Here is a 19,032-nt window from a genome sequence, read left to right on the forward strand (position 1 = left end):
ATGATGGATCCCCGTCAAAGAGCTTTTCCTTCCGAGGATCAGAAGTCATCTGACACAGTGGATGCAGATCAGACTCTTTAAGACAAATGCTACTTGCAAGCGGAGTGAAAAAGATGATAAGATTTAAGAATCAAACCTGTTAGATTCTGCACCTGATTCTGTCAAAGAGTGGACTGACACTGGGAACACGTCATTTAATTTTCTGATTCATCATCTAGACCTTTGCATGTGCGTGGCCATCATTTCCCTGTAGGGATGGATGGCTGAAAAATCAAAATCTACCACGATCCTCTGATGAGAGGTACGAGGTGTTAACCTAATTATTACTACAGCAATTACATAACCAAGCTATTAAAGTGACATGTAGGTTGAAAATACATTAAGGTTTTGAGCACAGGAAATTTATTTTTTTCCCTATAATATGGTTCAAATCTCTAACTATTTTTAGCTTATGATAGAGGTTTTTGGAAATCCCAAATGACTTTTTCTTTAAATTTGCTTTTGATGCTCATTCCCATAAAGTCCGTTAGGGAAAAAAAATTCTTTTTTTCTTTCTCTTAAAAGAACTACCCAAAATCTTCATGGAAAAGTGGTGTAGCAATCTACCCAAGCTAAGTGGAAATGTGTTATCTTATCTTATCACTATGGCTGAGTGTAAGCCTTTATGTTGCCCAATCTCTTAGTCTCTCATACTCTCTGGTGGCGGCTAACAGCTACATTTGTACTATTTCATAGGAATATGGCAACGTGAGAGAGGAGGAGAGATGTGAATGACTTTGAGGTCTGAGGAAGAAAGGTGACGAAATTAAGGATTTTATTTGGCTTTGTTTTAATAACAAAGACGAATCCGGGGTGTTCTAAGGATAACTTCCCTTTCCTGCTCCCTTTTCCATCCTTCAAGACCCCCTCCCCTCATTATACACCACTTGATACCTTCTTACCCACTGTTCCCTCTCTGTTTCATGACTGTCTTGAGCTTCTTAACGAGAAAAGATCATGTCACATAGTATATCTGCTGCTTGGTTGGTTCTGATTACAATATGATACATTTTGGCCCCTTATGCAGATTAGAAGTCACATTTCAATTTCATCATGCTTCAGATTTCTCTATTATTCCCTCCAACATGTGTTCCCATTATACAGATTAAGGCCTGAGAAAAGTGAGCCATAGGTGCTTTAATTCAAAGACCTCGTGAGCTATAAGGGGAACCAGTGAGCATACGCAGGGGGGCCGTAAAAACTCAGAAGCAAAAACGACTGTGATTTTCCCTTTCTTACTGTACAGCTTACTCCGTACAAAACTAGAAGGCAGGCACAAATCAGTGCACCGCGGAAATGTGGCACTGGAGGAAAATACGACTTTCAAATGTCAAATATCCAATATATGTACTCTTAAGTTGGCCAGGGAAGGAGTTGGCCTGAGTCGTGACTTAGAATCCCTTCCACCATGAGCTGTGTGTCCAGTTTCCCTCTTTTGGTCTGTTTTTCTCATCTTTGAAATGGGAATAACATAACTACCACTAACTCTAGGGTATCTGTGAGGATTAAATTATACAAGATGAAAAGAGATCACCTAGTGCCCGGTAGAGAGTAGACTGTCAATAAATTTTGGATTTATTCCTTACTTTAATCATAATACTCCCACTCCCTGATCTTTGTTTAAATCTGGAACTGGCAGATGGGAAGGAAAAGAGGAAGCCAGTCCTAATCCTATTGTTCTTGTAGCATTAAAGTTTTCACTGATTCTAAGGCCAGCAGCCTAACCCACAGGGGAGAGGAAGGGTACGGTTTATGCAAGGCAGGCACTGAGCATCCTGGGGCTGCGGGTGAGGGCTCCATCCCTTTTGATCAAGTCAGTTTCCAAAGCGAAAGTCAAAATGAACCCTAACTGCCACCACCAGGAACTCAACGCCACCCATCACCAACTCAGTGCATTTTCATTCACAGAGACGCTTCCTAAATCATTTCTGAATGAACGCGGAAGCCATCTCACAGAACCCAAAAGAGAGCTGGGGTCCCAAACCAAGATGTTCAAAAAGCAAGGCATGACAAAGACGACAACACCACAGGAGGACCTGCAGCCCCTGAATCACTGAGATGGGCAGCTTTACAGGAGCCATGACAAGAGTCTGATTCATTCCTGCACCAGGTACCACAGTGCCCCTTCGCGCCAGTTCACACACCAGCTGGAAGCCAGCAACGCCATCCTTAAGTTTCAACATAGAATTTTTACCGATTGCAGCTGCAACCTTTCTCAACCCAGGGATCCAAAAAGCCATGGATACTGAAGGTGTATCAACCTGATAACTTCAAACCTCACGCTCTTCTTGTCCATGACAACAAAGTTTGTTGAACTGAATGATTATGCAGGAAAATTCTGGGTTTTGTTTTTCTCCTAGGGCACACTGGCGCGTCCTGCTTCCTGAGCTGCAGTGATTCATCTCAACCCTAGGCAGCCAACCACGGGCGGGTCAACGTGGAAAGAGGTGAGGGAACAGCTGAGCTGCCCTGGGAACACATGTCACCCTCCCCCCACAGATGCCATTCCCCGTTAACTGTGACGGTCTTGACATAAAAGAGAATGTGCTGGGATCTGTCACAGTCAGAAGAAAGCTATGGATCAGATAAACATACCTGCACGGAACAACCCCTAATGATATCGCATGAAGCAGAAGGCTGCGTCTGGGAACAAAGGGTACCTCATCCCAGATCAGGGTTAACCAGCACATTTCTGAGTTGAGTAGAGGTTTCTCTCTCTCTCTCTCTCTTACATGTACATCTAGCTTCCATCTCAGTCCGACCTCTGGAGATGGATACCATGGGATGAGAAAGGTGCTTCAGCTCTAGGACACTTCATTTCAATTCTTAATGGGCTACAACACTGAAACCTCACATAAAGCTTTCCTTCCTCTGACACCCTCTTCCCCATGTCAGTTAAGTGAAATGCCACGGATCTTAATCTTCTCCCAAAACCACTGCCTCTTCTTTCCTACATAATGAAAGTCACTGCGAGTTCAGAAAAATTCCCAATAATAATAACCAAGTAATAACCAGTAATAACCAAGAGAGAAGCAATAGTAGTTTGATGAAAGGCGAACCCACCCCCCCCCCCCCCCCCCCCCCCCCCTCACCTCCCCTCACCTCCCCCCATCCCCGCCAACAAATTCCCCAGGAATTACTGAATGTAGAAAGAAATTCAAGGAAGGCTAATCAAGATGATCTAAGGCGTTACTGCAACTGGGTGAAATATACTTGTTACCGCTGGAGGAAGGGCAGATAAATGCTGTGGAGCCACAGGAGATGCTTCTTAACAAACTGCATTCTGTTAATGACTTTTACTGAAATCTCTACACCAGAAACTAAGTTGGATATTTCTAGTTTCCTCACTGCCACGATTATACCAAATCAAGCTATGTTTTTCATCGACAGATTGTGACCCCTTAAATACAGAACGATCATTCCCACCTAACACTCTTGCTTTTTGTATATTACCTTCTTTTCATCAACCTAGGTGTTTCCAGGGCTGCAAGCAATGAAATTTCCATCAGCCACATTTTCGCCTAATTAACCGCCCTGATTACAATAATTAGTATTGATTCACTCTTCCAATGACTTCCTGGGTGTCCCAGCACAGTCTGCACTTCTCTGAAGTTCTAGATATGAATATTAATCAAACACCTTTCTTTGTTTTTCAGCCCCAAAGGGATAGTTTGCAACTGTACACACTCATATTTTGAAAAAGAAAAACTGGGAGGTTTCATTTTCACAAATAAAGGACTATTGATATGTCGAGGTTACAGCCTGTGGTCTCAGCCTGTGGTCTGCTGAAACAGCTATGTATTCCTGAGTCTCCTGTGTGAAGGGACTCCTCGGGGTGCAACGGCAACTCTACTGAAAGAAGCCATTTTCCCAGTTTGACTCTTTTGCTATTCCTTTTCTGCAAGTCTGGGCTTAGAATTAAAATTCACTTTGACATTTGTTTAGGTCACCCTGGAAGGGAATCATCCCACATAGAGGCTGATGGCAGGATACAGATTACATATCTTGTTACTGTTGTGGAAATAGATGTAGACAAGTTTGCCAACTTCGGCCATCTCCTACTTCCCCGTCAGGCTAAAGGAAAAGATAGCTGCGTGTCAGACACTTGAACGGGGGTCTTGGAATTCTGGAAGCTGGTAATGGGTTAAAGCACAAGTGGGAAGGGAGTTCCCTTGTTCTTGGACCTAATATGATCACCCAGGAATTAAAGTGAATAGATCACAGGTAAATGATTATAATTTAGTCAAAAATTTAACGTGTAGGTTTCCAAGATATTTCTTTATTTCAGCGTGCTTCTGACAGGCAGCTGGGGAACACAGGACACTGCTTTTTTTTCCCAAACCACAAAAAATTGCTTTGTGACCTTTGTTTTGGAATAAAAATTTCCCATGAATGCAGAATCTAGGTGTGCTGGTAACAGTGGGCCAGTTTCAGATATAAAGCTTCACCAATTACCTTCTATGAGCTCATCCTAAAAGCAATTACTGGCATACCCAATGGAATGAGCAGTTCAGATCCCTTTGGAAGCAGGAGAACATAATCATAAAATCCACTTTACTCACAATGGATGACTTTAAAAATATTATTATCCTACAGATATGTTTTGGGTCCAGCCAGACTCTGAAAATATTGTCAATAGAAAATCTATGTTCCAGAAGGCAAATTACTGAGCTTTTGCAACATTAATTTTCATAATTCTGAATTAAATATAACATTTCAACTTAAGTTTAAAAAATTGAAATGCATGTCCAAACTCTAAAAAATAGTTAATGTTTCATAACTGTTTTTATAAGGAATACATTTTGTTCCTTGTTTACTGAGGACATCACTAATTTGAACACGATATAATCCAAGGAGAAATATTTGTAATTAAATACATCTATTTTTTAAAATTTACCCTTTAAAATGATTTCCCTTCTGTTTTTAAAGATTAGGTCCTTAAGCTCTATAATTTACTAATATTTTTCAATGTACTGCTCTGGCACAAACAGCTAATTAAAGCAAAACACTGAAATGTTAGAAAAGGTATATTCTTTATGGAAACGAACCTTAGTGACATGATTTTCACGTAGATCAATTACCATTTAATATTCTAGGATCAGTTCTCTTATATCTAATGTGAGAATAAAAATGTTTTTAATATTTGAGAAGTTTGCAACAGATTTTTCCATTTTCTCTTCTTGAAGTCTCACTGTTTTCACATGAGAAACCAATGCTTATGTTATAAAAGGAAAGAGTCTTGAAGATGTGAGAAATGTTTACCTTGCATAGAAATGCATTTTATGAGCACATAATCATATATCAAAAATTGATACATTCCATAGATACCTTTAACTTAACAATTTAACAGGCTAGATAATGACAGTTTGTGACCAAAATTAGAAGGGCGGCAGTTCTCACTTGTCCTTGAATTTCTAAACTGTTTATCTACCTAGGGGCCAAAAGAGGAGGCAGACACTAGAAATTATAATTTACTTAAACATTAGAAATATACCTCTTAACTTCTCTTGTGTGCTATGTTCCGTAAGTCCACTAAATAGGCAAATTTTAAATCCCCAAGCATTAAATACTGTAGAGGCATGTCTGATAACAAGGTATCTGCCAGAATGATAATAGTGTTACAAGCAGTCTCAATCAGTGAGTTTCTTTCTGTAGTTAACAGAGAGGTAAGCAATAAATCTCTAACTTAATCCAACCAACATAGCTGCAAAATGCAAAAAGCCCTATGAACGGCAGATATTAAATCTTTTAAAAGCACAAAACCACAAACAAGCAGTCCTAAAAGCTCTTCAATCTGTATAGTCTATACAAACAAGATTAAAGCAGATAAAAGGGTGTTGAGAAAGAAAAAAAAAAAAAAGCCCCAGACATGCATTAAGCCAGTTTGACAGCTCCATTGTTCAATGGGTCCCATTGTCAGACCCATAGATGTATTCAGTGCTACAATGTCTGCTAGGAAATAAACAAAAGACTACATTTTTCAAAGCAGGATGCCAATTGTATCATAATTCCTTCTCTGCTTCCCAAAAGGTGGCTCATTCTTGGTAAGCGGTAGGACCCTAACACAGATGCAGGAAACAAATATTTGCTTTCAATACAGAGGGACCCAGGACGCCATGCATGAATAGAAGTCTTTAAACAGGTACACATTTTGGCAAACAGGATAAAGTGATCCAAACCTGGTAATATAGAAGGACTATTTAGGTAGGCTAAGTCCAGATTAGAGCGGTATCTGGAACGCAAGTCTAATATGGAGTCTCCTTAGCTCCTTTCTCGCTGAGTATTCCATGCAGAGTGCATAATAATGAAAGAGGCTTAGACATTGCAAAGGAAAAGACAAACCCAGAGCTAGATTCGGAGCCTTTAAAATTATCCACTGGCCGTGCACAAATAGCAGAGAGCAAATACATGATATGCTTGCAAAAGGCGACTCCTGCAAATATAACTCGTCCACAGGAGTCCTTTTCCTTTCTCTTGCTTGCTCTCTCTTTCTCCCAATCTCTTGGTCTCGATATCGTTTCCCTCTCCTCTCTCTCTCTCTCTCTCTCTCTCTAGCTTCTTTTTTTCTTTCCTTCTAAGACAAGGAAGCTACTTGATTCAGGGCATGGTGATTGTCTCAGTCAGCTCTGGAAACTAGCACGGCATACGTTAAAACAAAGAACACAGTAACATACCTTAAAAGCAGCTCTTCATTTCTCATAGTAACAGCGGATTTGGGACAGCGCATGCTTTCTGCACAGATACACTGATAGTCTCAACAAAAGCCAGTTCAGAAGTGCGCTCCAACATCAATGCCACAGTAGCTGTTCACTAATGTGTGCTCCCCGTCTCTCTCCCTCCCTCTCTCTCCCTCTCCTTCTCTCCCCACTCTCTTCTCTAGTCAAATTCTGAATGGGAGAGCAAAGGGGCTCCTGCAGATCCACTAAGTAGAAATAATCCTCTCTGACAAGTTATGTTGTCTAAGCATATTTTTACATTAATACACTGCACTGCCTATAGGGGTCTTGCTTCCATTCACTTGAGCCTGGCTGGTGTGAGTTCTCCTAATTACCATCTTTAGAAATTGGAAAGAAAAATAAGTAACTCATTTCCCTCTTTGTCTTACACATTTCATAGCAAAACCAAGTTCACGTTTTCTCTTTGCCATCCACTGTCAGCAAGCAACGCAGATGACTCACAGAAGATGTGGGTATGTCAGGGTGCTAAAAAGGATTTCTGCTTCTCTTTTCTGGGACACTGAATTCACAGTTGGATTCATCTCTTCCTCTCCCCTTGTCCTCCGGCAGAGTGACAAGGTCAAGACCCTTAGCCCCACTGAGGGGGTTGAGGATGCAGAGGATAGAGACTGGGGGACTTGGAAAGATTTTAACTCTGTGAGCCCCAGAGCTCTTGGAGGTTCAGGGCATAATCCACCTGAAGCAGGACTTCTAAAGGAGGTGGGCGATGCAAAGATTGTTTGGTCATATTGAAATCCTAATGAACACTGGAGCATCAGCCTCAGAAGACCAATTAGATGCTCTTTTCCAAAATAGGAAAAAAATCTGCTTCCCTACTTCATTATTCACACCGGGCATAGCATATACAGTTAGCCAAGGAAATACATACTGTCCTTCTGCTTATTGGAATTGGAAGAATTCCATGCAGATTAGCCAAGTAAAAGAGCAAGTTAAACACACAAAGATGAGATGCTATGGACGGAATAGTCAGTTGTCCAAAACTGCAAATTAAGGCATTGCTCCTGGAGGTGTGTGCTGACCGGAAAGCCAAGAGTGCGCTCAGCTTGGATGGGAACAATGCAGAACACAGCCCGAAACAGATCTGGATCACTGAACACTGGTTTTCTCACTCCCAGGTTCAAAACACTTCACCCGGGGGCTTCGCTGGTGGCGCAGTGGTTGAGAGTCCGCCTGCCGATGCAGGGGACACAGCTTCGTGCCCCGGTCCGGGAAGATCCCACATGCCGCGGAGCGGCTGCGCCCGTGAGCTATGGCCGCTGAGCCTGCGCGTCCGGAGCCTGTGCTCCGCAACGGGAGAGGCCACGACAGTGAGAGGACCGCGTACCGCCAAAAAAAAAAAAAAAAAAACACACACACAAAAAAACACTTCACCTGTCCTCATGAGCACAACCGTGCAACTCAGTAATAATCTGCAGTTAAAGTACTTGTGGGAATAACCGTGGGGCAGGGAAGATAATGGCATGCCCCATTACCCTCCCATTTGGAGATCTTGAATATACCCCAATATCTTGCTAGATCTCTGACCTATGACCTCTGAACTTAGCCTTGGCCCACAGCTAAGGAAATGGAGATGTTCTGGAGGGCGAAGAAGGTGCTTTCAAGGTTACTGCACAGTAATCACGCTTAGTTTATGACAACAACCAAAGGTGACTGAAAGCAGTCCCCATCCCCATTTCTAGATGGAAAGAAGACCACATGATGAATAACTTGACTGGGGTACAATAATGAAGCAAGAGCTCTGTCCTTAAAACAAGCACATTTTTACATTGCCTTCCTTTATGATAGCAACTAAAAGAGAGTGAATATATAAAAATGAATGACCTTGCCAGGGAAAGATACTATATACAATCTAAGGTGTTCTTTTATTTTTTAAAAGTGTCCGTTTATTTCTCTTTTCATCTTTTTTTTTGCCACGAGGCCTGTGGGATCTTAGTTTCCTGACCAGGGATCGAACCCACATCCCCTGCACTGGAAGCACAGGGTCTTAACCACTGGACCACCAGGGAAGTCCCTAAGGTGTTCTTGTAAATGAGTTTGGAACCCCAGACACTGCAGAGAGAGAAAGAGTTGGAGCCATTTCCCTAGCGACTTGTGCTGAGGCAGGAGTCACCTTACCTCTCAGGAGCTCTCTTTGCCAAGTAGTTAAATGGGGGCGACAAATGCTCATATACTTTAAAGCACCAGAAGCACGTGTGATGAAACTGTGTGTGTTCCACCAGTGCAAATATTAATAAAAAGTGGAATGAGTGGCCTGACACAGGCCACGGTTTTGTCCATCAGAGAAAAGTAAAAATACACTGTTCCAACACAAAGCCCTTTTTTAATACTTCCATCCAATTTCTAACAGGGCTAAACTATGAGGCAAGTACTAACACGTAGCACTAATGCATTTGCTAATCCATAAATAGATTCTTAACCCTGGAAGCCAGGGCTGCAGTATATGGGGCTGTTCCTCTAGTGAAATGAATTATGGATCCCTAGCAGTAAGGACTGGGATGGAATCAAACCATTAAATATTTTATATTCCTTCTACTTCCTTTTGAGTCTAGGGACCTAAGTAATGAGAAAGCTGTTGAGGTTAAGAGTTTAGTACTTGTCCAAACGCCAGTAGGATGACAGAACGGGGGTCTTACATCCACCAGTTGCCTGTGCTGAACGTGGGGATAGAAAGATGAGCGAATATAAGGCAGGCATGTCACACTGTATAGGAATTCTCTGACTCCAAATCCACATTTGATCAATCTTTGTTTTTGTTTTTGTTTTGTTTTGCGGTACGCGGGCCTCTCACTGTTGTGGCCTTTCCCGTTGCAGAGCACAGGCTCCGGACGCACAGGCCCAGTGGCGATGGCTCACGGGCCCAGCCGCTCCGCGGCATGTGGGATCTTCCACGGACCAGGGCACGAACCCGTGTCCCCTGCATTGGCAGGCGGACTCTCAACCACTGCGCCACCAGGGAAGCCCCAATCTTTGTATTCTTAATCCACTCAATCGAATAACCTTCCCTTAGCTGATCCTTAATAACTATTTGTTAAATAAAGGGATGAATTTGTTTTTAACTCTTGGGACTTCGGGGAGAAGACTTTTATTTTCAATATTCCTTTATGTAGCTTCCTTAACAAATATCGGGGGTGGGGAACACTTCTTACTCTAATTCAGGCATTCCACTGGCACAGCTCACAACACTGGGAAGTCCTTCCCTGCCATCGTGTTTCACATTTCAAGACCTTTTCACGTTTTCACTGATGAATCCCTACAACACTCTGGGGTGGGCACAGCTGGTTCTGTTACCTGCTCACCTTTAAAAGTTCAAGTGCAGAAACATTGAGCAACTTGCCCACAGAAGGTAGATAATGACAGAGCTTGGGAACTCAGTCTACCAACCCTGGGCCCATGTTCTTTCCACTGCATGGTGATGCAACCCAGCGACCCCACTGTGCCTAGGGGTGACAGACACACACCGGGGAAGGCATGGCTTTGAAGTAGTGTTTATTGTACACCTTCCTAAAGCGATGTTAATTACCTTAGAGGATAGATAGTAAATGATTAAAAAATTGATGGAAAGGTTATGTCTGGGCTACTAGCATTTATCAATTCCTTTCAAAACTTTATTTCAAATACAGTTTGAGTTGAAACTAGACAGGCTAAGCACTTTTGGAGACCAATTTCTTTTTGAGGTCATCTAGAGTAGGAATTAATTTTTAATAATCCTGATTATTATTAAATTTGTTTTGTAGGGGAAAGTTTTTTAAGAGCATGAGGATTATAGTAGTAATTAGCAAAGAAGAATGATGAAAACTTAGCTTATTTCAATGCCCTCTATATCCAAAGAGATTTTTTTTAACTGTAGAAATTAAATGTTTAGCTAATAATGCAAATTTGGTGAGGGAAAAAGTGGAGAGGTACAGCAATGTGGAAGTATGGGGGTGAGCTGAAAATCAGCAGATCTCATTACCTTCCTAGATATGAGATTCTTAAAAAAATTTTTAAAGGTATATGATATGTGCATTTCTTTATGTTGTAGATAATTTCTTGAATAAAAAGCTAAATTTCCAAATGCAACCATAACTGCTCCAACTTTTTTCTGCCTCCGATGCCTGGTCTTTGCCTTGGGATATTTACATTGCAAAAGTAGTGGAAAATGCCATTTCAGTGGAAGTGTATGATATGAAGTATGTTAGAGATTAGGGCCTGGCAGTACAGAATCCTTTGATAAAAAGGATGGGGCACTCAAAAAATCTAGTCTGCCTTTCAGATTCCCATCATAAAAGAACCATCTTGAAACGTGGAGGCACCGAGGATATTAAATTTATTTAATTGCTGGTTTCACATACTGCCTGAGTCCACTCAGGGTGCTAAAGCAAAATACCACAGAGGTGGGGGTCTTATGAGCAACAAACATTTATTTCTCACAGTTCTGCAGGCTGGGAAGTCCTAGATCAAGGCACCAGCCCAGTCAAGTTCTGGTGAGGGCCCTCATCCTGGTTCAGAGCTGGCACCTCCTTGCTGTGTCCTCACATGGTAGAAGGAACAAGGCATCTCTGGGAGTCTTTTTTTTTTTTTTTTTTTTTTCCGGTATGCGGGCCTCTCACTGTTGTGGCCTCTCCCGTTGCGGAGAACAGGCTCCGGACGCGCAGGCTCAGCGGCCGTGGCTCACGGGCTCAGCCTCTCCGCAGCATGTGGGATCCTCCCGGACCGGGGCACGAACCCGTGACCCCTGCATCAGCAGGTGGACTCTCAACCACTGCGCCACCAGAGAAGCCCCTGGGAGTCTCTTTTTTAAGACCACTAATCCCATGCATGACACCCTCATGACCTAATCCAGAGACCCCACCGCCTACTACCATAGCATTGGTCATTAGGATTTCAACATATGAATTTGGTTGGGGGGTCACAAACATTCAGACCATAGCAGATACCAAGAGTTGCCAGGTTTAACTAAGAAACATACCACATTGTTATGAAAGATGGAAAGAGCACACAGAGTCTGTGAAGTAAATATGAAGAAATGACCAAGGTCTACAAGAAATGGGTTTGCCGCAAACTCAGTACATGACATGTAGGAGGTGCACAGTAAAGTGGTAAGTCTGTGTGTGAGGGGGTGGATTTCCATCCAGGGCTGATGTCAAGCAGAAGACACAAAGTTCCTCTGACCAGCTTTGTCAGCCTTGGAGGACGGGTCTCTATGGGCAGAATTAGGCAAAGCAGTGAAATCTGCACACAGGAGCCAGAATGAATAGAACATGGAATGATCCTGTGCTTCCAGACCCTGTGCTCCCTCCTACCTTGAGGGGAAAGACCTCCAAAGCCCCAAGGATATAAGTATCACAAATCACTACGTGAAACATAAAACTGACGGTTGGTTTAACGTAAAACCGTAGCAGCCTTAGCAAAGAAAGGATTTGATGGTAATCTGAGGGTCTACGTAACCGGAGTTCCTCTCACTTGAGGGCTCACAAAGTTACCACCAAGTCAAGCAGAAGGCAGCTATCCCTGTAACCAACCCAAGGGTCCCACGTTCCACATGGACATTCCTTCTCCAAGCCGTGGAATGATGCACTTGTTTGCAAAATGGAGATGTTTTTCTAGAACTGGGGCATGGGGATGAGTAATTTGTAAAGCCCCTTAAAATGATCAAGCAACATATTTACCAATGAGTAGGTGTAAATAATAAACCATAAAGTACTTAGAGCTCCAAGAAGCCAATTGAAAATAGGCCCTAGATAAATCTAAGAGGTTTTATTATTATAAAGAGTAATAATAACTTGCCTACTATAGACACGAGGGGCTATGAAAACAGACACCACAAAGTGGGTTTGGAGATCTACTTCTGTGTAGGTAGGCTTGAAAGGTCTGTTGAAGACAAAGAGAAGAAAGTCAAGGATCTCCCATGAAAATGGACTACTATAAGTAGCCCCGTTGATAAAATAACTAACTTTGGCTTGTGAACTCATATGACTTCATAAATAACATGTACACAACAGAGCGGTCATTTTTGGCCTAATGTTTTGCCGAGGGCCACCCTTGGGCATATGGGAAATCTTGAGAAGGCTACAGGTGAATACATGTAAGTTAGGCATTAACATTTGCATGGGAAATGGGCCACATTTATTATTTCTATTTTTAAAGACAGACACGTGCACGCAACTGCCTGTCTGCTCAGGCTGCCACGTCCCAGAGATTCTGTAACTTGACTATTATCCATGAGTCTTCTCGATGGCCATGTAGAGTTTGGTGCGCTTGGAGATCCGTCTTTCTTAGTGGTTTTGATCCTAGGGAATCATAAGGAGTGAACAGCACAAGCGTAATGAAGACCAGGGTGGAGCAGGTAGCCTTCCTGATGGGAGGGTGAGACCAAGATGAAGTGAAACGGAAATGAAACAGAAACCCAGATGGTCTGGGAAAGACGGTTTTGAAACTACCACGACAGCTCTCATACAATATGCAGATGCTTTAAATGTTACATTTCTTTATATATCACTCTCTGAAATGAAATTATCTACTTATTTACCTGTCTATTATCTCTTTCCTCCATCTGAACCCAAGTTGCATTAAAGCAAGAACTCCATTTTTATCACCACTTTAGGCCAATGTGTGGCATATGGCAGACACTTAATAAACTTTTGTTCAACAGCTGAATTTCTTTGTGAAGCATTCTTCTTATTGAGTGACCCAATCTCAGTGTCACTACATAACATGACTTATGAAATACTGATACCACAGTCAACCGTGACAGTCACTGGGCTAGACCCTGAGAAGGACAGAAAGATGCAGAAGGCTGTGTTTCTGACTTTAAGAAGTTGATAGATTTGTTGAGATGGAATGATCAGCTTGTTGTCTTAATATTTTTTTAAACTTTAAGGCATCATTTATATGGGTGCACAGAAAATAAAATGAAAAGTGATACATTTCGCTCATTACTTTCCATCAGCGCTGAAGTTTGGGAGTTGGCAAATTGCAGGCAGGTAGGACCAGGCACTGAGGAACAGATGAGTAGACAAAACTTTCAGAATTAAGAGCAGCGGGAGTTGGAGGGTGATTTGCGGGGTATCTTGGAAAATACAAGTGTCTTTATGGGCAGGAAGCAAGCATCAGAAATCAGTCTAATTTTTGCTTCATTCATTTTCAGTCGACCTATTTCCTGCATTTAACTCTTTATATATGTTGGTAAGTTATCCCCTTTGCCCAGTGTAGTCCTGTCCTACTTCCCTCTCAATTCATTGAGATTCCCCAGGGATTTACAGCCAGTGATCCCCTTGTTAAGTTTCCTCCTCCACCTGCTATTAAAAACAAAACAGTAAATGCTATTAAAGGCCACCCACACATTCTCAAGGCAGTTCGTAATGAGATGCCTCCTCAATTTCAAAAATGTATTAATTCGATTTTGTTTTATGTTGCAGGGATCGACACGAAACTCGACGTTGACCTCTCTATTCCTGTTACATCAGTTAAATATCGTTATGGTGGGTATTGGAAATGCATGAAGAACATGACTAAGTCACGATCGTCAAGGGAAAGTTCCTAGAGGCCAAAGAGGACTGGGGATGAGGCACAGAGTGGCCCCAAGCTGAGGGAGGAAGGACACCGCATCCCAGACTAAAACCTGGCCGTCGAAAGCTATGAAAGATTTTAAATGGCTCTGGATCTAGAAAGATGACTCTGGTTTCAGTGTGGAGCGTGACCCGAAAACAAAGAAGAGCATGGCGTCAGGGGGACAGCAGGAGAGCTGCTGTACAGCTAAGAGGCCATGTGGCCTGTGAGACGGGTCTTCTATTCGTGACCACTGCCTATTAGTTGGGCTTGAGATCCTCCACATAAGATGAAATCACTCAATTACCAGAGCAATTCAGTAAATTGCTATTATCATCCACATCACGCAAATGAGGACACTGGGGCCTGGGAGGTCAAGAGAGGCCCAAGCCAACAAGGGCAGTGATACTGGCAGAGATGGGGGCAAGCTCAGCTCTTTTCGCTGTCCTACGTGGTCCAGGCAGTACGTATCTAGAGAGGAGAAGGGGGAAAAAGATATTTTAGTGGTAGAATCACTATAGGGACAACTGAATGGGTGGAATGGAGAAAACAGCCGAGTTAAAGATAATTCTGATGTTCTCTAACCTGGACATTTCGGCAAATGGTGACATTGCTAAGTGAATGGAAACCCAAAAAAGCAAACAGGGTAGATGGGGAAGATAACCGATTCCACTGGGGATAATCTGAGCTGGAGACGCTTGCAGGCAGGTCTTCCCAGCAGAGGAGTTAGAACCCCTGCAGTGGATGAGGTTGGCCGGGAGGAGTATTGAGGGCTTCTGACCAAGACCAGAACCCCTGGCAAACCAAAATTTGAGGAGGAGGCAAAGAAAGATGCTCCAGTGAAAGAGAGGACTGAACACATCACCAAGGAGCTTAAACCCAGCTGGAGAGAGAAAACATATGCATTTGAGGTTTTAAGTTACCTTGCCATACATGAGATCATGAATTACTTGTTTAGATGCTAAATGAAAAAGCAGGGCAGTGCAAATCAGAGGCAGGAACATTCAAAAAGTTTCAGGAATCACTTGGGAACTGGGGCAATAACTTTAAAAGGCAGCCTGATTTTAAATTAAGGAAGCAGGCTACTTCCGCACCTGCACACTTGCTGGGGCGGAATGGGGAGGGGGAGAGCCAAGAGGTCCTGGAGCAAATCCTGCTTGCTCCAGGCTGACTCCATCTGACTTGCCCTGACTTTGAGATGGCAGTGACAAGTGCCCTGCTGTTCGGCACCATCTCCTCGAAGGCATAACTAAAAAACCAGGAAGGGAGGGTAGGGGGTAGAGGGGCTGCATCCAGCTTGCAGAACAGGAAAGCAACCATGCAGAACAAACTTGTATGCTTCCATAGGCTGGCTGGATCCACCAGCTCAAAAAGGCAACAGCAGAAGTCGTTTATGAACTGTGCATTTGGCCAGATTAGGATTCCAAAAGTTATAAGGAACTATAAGCTCTAGACCTGGAGAGCGTATTCCGGGGTCAATGGTTTTAAACTTTTGAGTGAAGTATCACACACTTAGAGGAGAGGACCCACAAGTGCTCCCTGAATATTCACAGAGCGAACAGATCCAATGCAATTAAACCCAGTTTCAACTAAACCTTGTGTCCCTTTTTAATTCCATAACCAAAGCATGACTGGATGAATATAAATATACAGGGATTAGAGTGCTTGTGAGTAAAAGTTGCCAGGGAGACAGTGAGTCAATTGAACAAGACTTTCTCTAGAACCCACCTACTTGTCACCATGTATGCTCTAATTCAGGCTCTCCCAGTTCTTAAGGAATCTCTGACCCACGCTATACATTTCAGCAGTCTCTGATACCAAAAGATGTTCTTAGTTGCCCCCAGCTTAAAACCCAACAGAGCTTTCCCCCTGCCCCATGATGAAGTCCAAGTCGCATAATACGGTTCACAAGGCACCTGCACATCTCCAACTTCCTCTCGCGGGTTGTCTCAGCCAACACACAACATTCTTTGCACCGTTAACTTTTTTCAAGTCCTCATATATATGATTTCTCCTGCCTCTGTGCTATTTTTCATGCTGTTTCCTACATGTGCAAAACTCTCCCGGTTATCCCCATCCTCTCACCAGGTTTATTTCTGCATCTCCTTCAGGACTTGGCTTTATGAAGTGCTAAGCAGAAAAACAGGGACTCAAGAAATACTTGTTGCCTGCTTGGCTGAACCCATGAATAAGGAAAGAACATCATCTCAGCGGCAAAGGAGATACCCAGATGTCATAATATGGTCCCAGTTATTTTTAAAATTTTTTTAGGGACTGACATGTTAGCTATCTAAAGCTGAATTCGAAAGGGGTACCAGTCATGGCCCCTGTACTCAGCGAATGTATAATCATGTTAGAAGGCAGAACTTACATGGTACAAAGAACAATATCAGGTCTACTGCTGTGATGTTCCGTGAGCCGTAAGAGTTCCAAGGAAGGAGAGGTGAGAGTTGGCTGGAGTGATATGAGAGGAATAAGACCTGAGGGCATCTTGAAGAATACGCTTGCATTTGGGGAGGACGTGGAGACAAAGGGTGACGATGCTCACCCCAAGCAGAGGGAACCAGCGTGAGAAGAGATTACGTAGGAGACAGTGGAGAGAAAGTCTGACTAGAAGAGCATGAATATTGACAAATGTGGGGAAATAAAAGAAACAAGGAAGAGGGAGGCCAGCCTGTGAATCTTGTCAATGGAGCAAAAGAATCTGGATTCCACATCATAAGAAATGAAGATTCAATGTAACTTCTGGGTCAGTAAATGAGCATCCTTTTTCGAATATGCCAATGAGAAAGTCAAAAACAACTCCGGCAGCTGGTAGCTGACAGGTATGCCACGATGCTTCCAACTAAACATAAACAACTCTTACAGAATATAAAAATAATCAAACTTTGAGATCATGGTGGAACAAGAGAAAGACAAAGACATTGCAGGTACAAAACTAACAAAATATCCCCATCTTCCGACTGCTTACGTACCAGTGACGACTGAGCTCTGCTTTAATCCTCCTGCTCTCTAGATGAGATGCCAAGATGCCTGTATCAGTCTGCTTGGGCTGCCACAACAATACCACAGACTGGGGGGCTTAAATAACAGAAATCAATTTTCTCACAGTTCTGGAGGCTGGCTATCCAAGATCAAAGTGTGAGCAGGTTTGGCTTCTCCTGAGGGCTCTTTGCTTGGCTTGCAGACAGCCGCCTTCTCACTGTGTCCTCACACAGCCTTTCCTCTGTGCATCCCTGGTGTCTCTTCCTCTTCTTATAAAGACACCAGTGCTATTGGATCCAACCCTTAAGACCTCATGAATGGGGGTTAAGACTTCAATACATGAATGTGGCAGGGGGGGTGGTGGTGGTGGCACACAAGTCAGTCCATAACAACACCCAATAATTCCTGAAAACACCCAATCTGGAACTGGCTTCCACTGCCTTTATACCTCCTCAGTATGTGCATAAGCCCTATTTCTATAATAAACCCCTTCCGACCTCCTCTTCCTAAGATGCTCCATCATACCCTTGGTGTGTATTCTCCTTTGTTGTTGCAAGTTAAATAAACCCAATCTGGACTGTGGGTGTGTTCCTGGTGGCTCTGGCTTCCACACCAGGACCTTCCATATTCTGGAGTCTTACCTCTCTCATACTTTGTGTCTGCCTCAAATGCCGTTCCTCCTTCCTGGGTAACTCCTGTTCATCCTTTAAGATTGAGTTCAAACATCACCTTCCCTGAAAGCATTTCCTAATTCACTGTGTCCAGCAGTGGAATTAGATTTCCCTTGTGATGGCTCTACAATGTGTTGACTCGGCTAGGCTGAACTACATTTCCCAGAATTCACTTCTTTCTTTTTTTAATAAAATGTTTCTAGTTGGAGTGAGCCACAAGGAAGCGTCTTGGGAAATGTGAAGTCCAGAAGGGAAGCGGCAGTCATTTTGTGGCTTGCACACATGGCTGCTGATGTACTGACTCGCCTCCTTGGTGAGAAGCAGCAGCTCTGCCTTCCCGATCCTCCTGAGTGTCCCTGACCTCTGTGCCAGGTGTGTGTGTTTACCTCTGTCCCCAAGGTCCCCAAGGCAGAGGCAACAAGAACTGATGTGTTTTAGTCCATCCTTGAATACAAACATGTACTATGTAGTGTTTGTGCATTCTAGCCTGCCCTTGATTGCTCCAACTTTACACCCATTTTTCCTTCTTGACTCTTTGGCTGTGGATGTCAAGTTCCAGCACCCGATGCAGAAAAGCCTTATAGAGACTGCTTACCCTACTGCCACAACTACTGAAGTCAAATCTCTGTAACAACTATGTATCTATCTGCCATCTATGTATCGTCTATTTATGTACTTATCAATCAATCTATCCCTCTTTCTTTTTCCTTTCTTTCCTCTTCTTGCTTCCCTTCCTTCCATCCACCCATCCATCCATCCATCCTTCCATCATTTATCATCTATCTATCCATCCATTTATTATCCACCTTCTATCTATCATGTGTCTTCTATCATCTAAACTCTACCTATAGTCTATTTATCTATCTCCTATCTAACTATCTATCTTTCCACCCATCATCTATCTATCCATCCATCTTTCCATCCATCCATCCATCATCCACCTACCTGTCTGTCTATCTATCTATCTTCTAACTATCCATCCTACTGGCTCTCTTGCTCTGGTTGAACCCTGACTGATGTGCCCCTCCTCTGAGATACTTCTCTATACTTCCTCTACACCTTGTACTATTTAA

The 19,032-nt window shown here is 43.0% G+C and overlaps 1 protein-coding gene across 1 annotated transcript in view; it reads right to left on the reverse strand.

The window, feature by feature from the left end:
• Positions 1-19,032, reverse strand: part of CELF2 (CUGBP Elav-like family member 2) — a 526,008-nt gene that overhangs the window by 310,510 nt on the left and 196,466 nt on the right. The gene's annotated exons all lie outside the window — the stretch shown is intronic.

Source organism: Monodon monoceros, unplaced genomic scaffold, assembly GCF_005190385.1.
Source record: "Monodon monoceros isolate NGI ecotype Baffin Bay Population unplaced genomic scaffold, NGI_Narwhal_1 Super_Scaffold_21, whole genome shotgun sequence".
NCBI classification, from domain to species: Eukaryota; Metazoa; Chordata; class Mammalia; order Artiodactyla; family Monodontidae; genus Monodon; species Monodon monoceros.